This window comes from Cebidichthys violaceus, unplaced genomic scaffold (genome assembly GCF_023349555.1).
Source record: "Cebidichthys violaceus isolate CVI_PGR_0920_01 unplaced genomic scaffold, fCebVio1.0.p SCAF_1, whole genome shotgun sequence".
Classification (NCBI taxonomy): domain Eukaryota; kingdom Metazoa; phylum Chordata; class Actinopteri; order Perciformes; family Stichaeidae; genus Cebidichthys; species Cebidichthys violaceus.
Genome location: NW_027176262.1, coordinates 14,477,864 through 14,484,340, shown reverse-complemented (window position 1 = coordinate 14,484,340; position 6,477 = coordinate 14,477,864).

Here is a 6,477-nt window from a genome sequence, read left to right as displayed (position 1 = left end):
TGACATGTCAAATCCATATTTCTTCAGACCATTCATTGAGATATTACACCGAGTTACAGAGGCTAGTGGAACAGCAGCTTACCATGGAGTGAAGTCATAAAAATGTCAGTAATTACTCTCCTGTTCTTAAACAACCTTAACTGTATGCTGCCATTGCTACTTACTGCATAAATAACTATCCTACGTAACTTTGTCCCTTCTTCTTCCTTCCCACATTCTTCAGTTACCCCCTCCTACTTTCTCAGACGCATTAAACCAAAGAACAGATATGCAACTTTTTTCATCTTCATATTAGAGAGCTGTATGGTCTGGTGAGCACCATGTTCCAAGCCTAATAAGGTGATAGAAAGGATTACAAGAGGAAGTCAGTACAACTTCCAACACTTTGCTCCTCTAGTTTTTTCCACTGGCCTGTTATTATTGGCTAATTAATATCAGAATGGCAAATACAGATTAGTCAAAATGGGATTAAGCTTAAAATAGGATCTGGTGCTACCCTGATCCAACCACAGCTCAGACAACATACAGACTCCTGAGCAGCTGTTTGTTCTTGTGTGATGAAGTGTCTGTCTGAGTCACGGTGCTATTGAGAATTATTCACACACAGGTTCATGAGAAACTGCCTGCCTCAGGTTTGGCTGCCTATATGAATACACTCAAGCTGAAGGTCACATGGAGGAACATAGTGGTGTGTTGGGCACAGCAGCAGGAAATAACAGAGATTAGACTGATTGGCCATTAATAAAACAGCAAGTCACTATTTTCCCATTACCACAACAAGCAGGTTTTTTAAATGGAATTCAGGAGTGTGATGATCAACCTGATAAGACCTCATTTCGAGGAAAAGCAGTGGTCTGTGCTGTGTGAGGCCAGGGAAGAAAAAAAGAGACTAATCTCAGCGAAGAAGCCTGTGGCAAAGTACATCTTCTGCACTGTGATTGCTATCTTTTATATAAATAGAACAAATATTTCCTGTTTCCTGAAAGTTTAACTGTAAGAAGGAAGCAATACCCACACATCGGGAAGCTTGAGTATTAGAATGTGTTGTGAGAGGCTGGATGGATGAAACAATATTTAATATTTAGCAATATTTAGACATTTTGGAGGAAAAAAACATTTGTTTGCTTTTATGCCGCCATGAGAAGGTGAAGGCCACTCTCATATCTGTCCGTTACATATTAAAAAGCTTTCAAACAGTGAGCAGTTGCCACTGTATCTGCTGCACTATGACGTTAATGTTCTGTATTTTGAAAACCAGTGCACAACTCCCCAGCTGGGAACCTCAGCTACTAGACACGTCCGATTCTATAATGACCTGTACTATGTGTTGCAAGTTGCTGTCATCCCCCTACTTTACTGTACATAAAGGAAATGGCTAGCAATAGTGGACACAATGGTGCTGGCAACTGCTAACTGTGTGAAAGTAGGTTTAGACAACAGTCAGCAGATGATTAGCTTAGAAAAAGCTTAAAAAGTGGATAACGAATAAGGCCGCCCCCTCTTACTCAATTAGTTGACAAATCGTTGTTTTAGTCTCAGTCGACTAAGGTCTCTTTAGTCAAATAGTTGTTTTTTATGGAGGACATATTTCCAAGAAACTAATGAGCACATCTCTCGTAAACACAATATTAAAGTGGTGGAGAAACTCAGTTTTAGTTTTTTAATGTGTCAATTAAATCAACAAATCGATTAGTCCATTAAAATGTTAGTTGACAAAGAATTTATTTATTTAAGGAATGCCCTTAAAAAGGGAAAGGTAAATAAGCCACCAACTGCCACCTAAAGCTCACTGATTAACACTTTATTTGTTTAATCTGTATAGAAAACAATATTTTTAATCTCAAGGGCTAGTTGGTAGGTAATCAGCTGCTGGCTCCATATTGAACAGGCAGACATAGCGGTATCAATCGTCTGATCTAACTCCCAGCAAGAAACCTATGTGTATATCAAACCAATCCTTTAAGAAAACCTTGTAAAGAAGTACAACAACTAATGACATGTGACCAGGAAAAGAAATATTTGAAACTATTGTAATACAGCACATAATGCAACCACTGGAGATGAGGTCTCTGTAAAACAGTTGTGCGATAAAACATCTGAGGTAAGATACTGAGAGAAGAGGAGAGCTGCATAGGTCCTCTATGCCAAACTGCCTGTCTCAGCATCAGGCCCCTCTCACTCTTCCTAAATCACTGTGATTTAATTACACCAATGGTGATTTAGATGCCAACCACTTTAGCCTGTTGATAGGCTCAGTGAACAGATTGCTTTATGTGCTAAACATGAGCAGAGATGGGACAGATATGGTAGAGTGAGGGAGGAAAAGAGAGAAGGAGCTGTTGAGGAATATTATTAATGAGAGGGATGAATTAAGGGTGTTTCGCATACACACATTCACACTGATTTATACTCTGTCAACCGCGAAGTGCCGATTTATAATAAAGCTTCAAATAATCTGTCTTTGTGATCCCCACCTCCTCTCTACTCCCCTCCACACTTCACCTTCTCAAGCTTTGGGGCGAGGCTGTGCCAGAGTTGACTTGAATCCCTTTTGGCTCCTCACTCATGTGACTGTTCACTTCATCCTCCGAGCTGTCCACAGAGTCCTGTCACAAAGATGAGGTTTAGCCTACACCACAGCTGTTACAACAGATTGTTTTTCTTCTTTCTTCCTGTGAGCTCTGGTGTCACAGTGCAATTTTTCTTTAGGCTTTGTCTCTCCGGCTCTCATTCTCAGTCAAATTTCCTCACTGCTCCTTTGTTTGTCCTCGAATAGCATCACACAGTCCAGTAAAGACAGATGACTGGCTAATTATCTCACAATAAAGGATATCACACAGCATATTAATAGGACCTACATCGTGCCTTCCCTGACCTCCTCTCTCCTCCTTTATTACTGTCTTTGTGCGCTACACGTAACGCCGAGGGACATCCTGTCACCATGTGAATAGTGGCCGTTCATATCTGGGTACAGCTGTGCCCTCAGTACCCTCTTTGTATGACCCATATTCTGTTAGCAAAATGCCCTGCCGGTTGTTATGTACTCTTCGACTTGTTCTACTTCCGCTATCTAAGAGCCAGAATATTCAGTAAATTGCAAATTCTGTCACTGAAGTTTAGTAGAGGCTCAGGGTCATACCGTGGGCCTAAATATGACATGCGCCGTTCTGATTGTAGTTTGAAGGTTGAAGTTCAACTATTCAATGCATCATTGAACTCCCATTCCAATTATGAAACACCACAGGCATGCCAAGTCTTCTGTAACTCTTGAGTCTTTTACAAACAAACCAGAACCAGGCCTGAGCAGGGCAGACTGTCGGACCGTGCTGCAGTAAAATAAGAAGCTTACTAAAGGGAATCTGGTGCTCAGAACACAACTACCTTTGTCCAGAGAGACCGCCAAAATCAACACAATATTGAAGTTCATCGCAGTAGCTTTAAATGGTGTTTAAGTAGGTTTGTGGGTTTAATGCTGCATTCAAAACGCAGGCTTGGGCTGCCAAAGTCTGTTTGTTTTGCCAACAATATAATACTCCTTTTGTCCCCAACATGCTTGCGACAACATGTTCCCAAGTGAGAGGCACCCTCCTTTGAAGGACTCTAAATAGAAAGCCCTTCTAGGACTGATATTTACATTAACTGCACCTTTTCTTGTCTGTCCTCACAGTGAGCAAAACTAATTGTGTTTTCAGGCAGTCCTCTTAAGATGCTAAAGTTGGCAATGTCCAAGTTAACTACCAGGGAGTTGCCCTGAAATTGTCAACAAAGTGCTAGACCCATGGGAACTCTGGCACATTTGAGGATACAGAGCAGTGGATGGTTGCTTCCAAATTTCAAAGGCTGGCACATGTATTGCTATAGGGTTAAAGGAAGCTAAATAAATGGTAGCCAAGGCCTAAATGGAACAAGGGATTCAGTTACTTGACTCCCATCAAAACACAACAAAATCACAGCCCTGTTATTGGCAGCACGGCAGACGGTTGGTGTTGAATTCTATGATGGACTGCAACTGGCAAAAATCAATACCGCTCCTCGTCCAGGAGGAGATGATATTAGACTAACCTGCTTCTCCCACTCTCTTTTTTCCATCAGCACAGGAAAAAAACACTTACACTTACCGTAAACAAATACACATACACACACACACAAACACACTTACCGTAATCAAATACACCTGGATGCATGCACACACACACACACACACACACACACACACACAAGCACACACTCCCACATACACCCTGGAGAAAATTGGATGTTTGAGTCGTGCTCCAAGTAGCACTCAGTGAGAGTCAAGTGGTGACTCAGCAGACAGACTGGAGTGAGGGAAAGACAGCAACAGAGTTTAAGTCAAGGTGGGGATGAAATGTTTGCTTTTAAGTAAAGGTGTCAAAAAGTGAGGATGATAATCCAAGCTGTTTGTAATCATCATGCACCAACCCTGGAATTACCTGTCTGTCTCTTTTTGTTTGCACATAAACCCCTTTTTGATTCCTATTTTCTCAGATCTCTTGTTTATCTCTGATCTCAAAGGAAATACATCATCAGTATTTCTTCATACAATTGCATCTCACTATTGTACCTCCTGCCACGTCCAATACTCTGTGAATTTAAAGATTCACTTCTGCCATCATCACTTTCTCTTCGGGCTTCACTTTGGCTTCTCTTGTTGTTTTTTTTCTCCGGTCCCTCTTTGGCATGTTTTCAAGCTCTCTTCTTCTCCTTCCCTTGTTTCTCATTATGGCCTCCATAATGAGGTCAGAGCATTAGTTCATCATGGGGTCACTTTAAAAAAAAGTAAAGAAAAAAGATTCCACCCCTTAATAAAAAACCTCATCACTGTTTTGTCTCTATCTATAATTCACAAATTAAAGTGTTTACATTTTTAATTGTAATTCTCAATAGTTTCCTCCCCTGAGAGGTAATGTATATTGTGTATTAACAGATAGTTACGGCTGAGTGTTCAAACTGCAACTTCCTTCTGCTCTTTTGTTTTTTCCACATGACAACTTGGCTGGAGGTGCAATCTTTTTCATCCCCACACACCCAGAATCACACACAAACTCACACACTATTCAGCCTTCTTTGTTGTTATAAAAAGAGCCTAATTGAAAAACTGGGCATGTTGAGGGGGCAGTGGTAAGTGAGATTCATGATGCGTTGCGGACAAGAGGTCGTACATCATACTTTGTGAGGCGGGCGACAGAAGCTGCCATTATTGGATCAGCATTGCTTCATTAAGTCTCCACACGACACAGTCTGCCGCTAACGCCTGTGGACAGAGAGATGGAGGGGAGGGAGAGGAGAGAGACAACTGAGGAGGAGAGTTAGGACAAAAGCTGTGAGGGAAAGAGATGCAGGAGGAGAGATGGAAGGAAAGAGACAAGGAAAAGGGAGCTGGAGTGGAGAGGAGGGAGCCAAAATAGTTGTGCAAGGAGAAAGGGAAAGAGAGAGAACAGTGAGATTAAACGTGATAAAAAGAAAACACTGGAATAAAAAAAAAACACAGTCATCACAATTTTCTGTGACTCAAGGTAATTTGATGATTTCTTTTTCAGGCAGATAATCTGACATTGAAATTGACGCGTAAGGAAACAATGCATTAGGGATAATGGCCTGCAGCTTCCTGTTAATGCTGGCTTAGTCAACATTTCCACAACAACTCAAGCAGTGGGTTGGCAAACCCCCCAGCAGCTCACTGCATTCAAGCTTCAGGGGATGATTTCCATCCAACTATCTGTCCGCCTCATTTTCCCTGACAACTGTCGCTATTATGTCATTTGATTCGATTGTGGAATGATCAGAGGAAGATAAATCAGGAACAATAATCTCAGCCTTTTTCAAATACTTCTATAATTAAATAAAAAACATCCAAAGATTTGATATATGCATTGCTCAAATGATGGACTTTGTGATTGCAGATTCTTGTGTTGTGCAGTTACTGCTGGACTGTGAGCCCCAACCGACAAAGAGATGGTGCTATCTGGTGGCTGTTCTGTGCATCACATCTTTAAACCGGCAGCATAGTTGTCATTTTGCTCAAAGAAAAGGACACGTTACCTGTGACTGGTTTCTGTGAAAAGACATCTAACAATGAAGCCCCTACAAACTGCAAGCAGGTGTTTTAAATTACTTTGGCTAATTAGACACCATATCAGGACTGTGTGGACATGCGCAGATGGTTCTAATCAGCCACTTTAAATGAAAACACCTGTTAGTGAACCAGGGTGGCCAACATATTGTTTAAAATGCTAAAATGCATGAAACGTGTCTCCTCCACAACAATAGAATGAATGGCCTCAATATTTCAAGGCTCACCCCACTGACTTAATTTGCTTCTTTAAAAAAAATGCATCTAAATTAAATCACATTGAGATTTTATCAGTACATGTTTTGCAAAGAAATGAGGCTGATATCTTTATCTCAATTCAAATCTTTGCTCCTAATCAGAAGCTTCAGTGGGCAGGACACATTGAT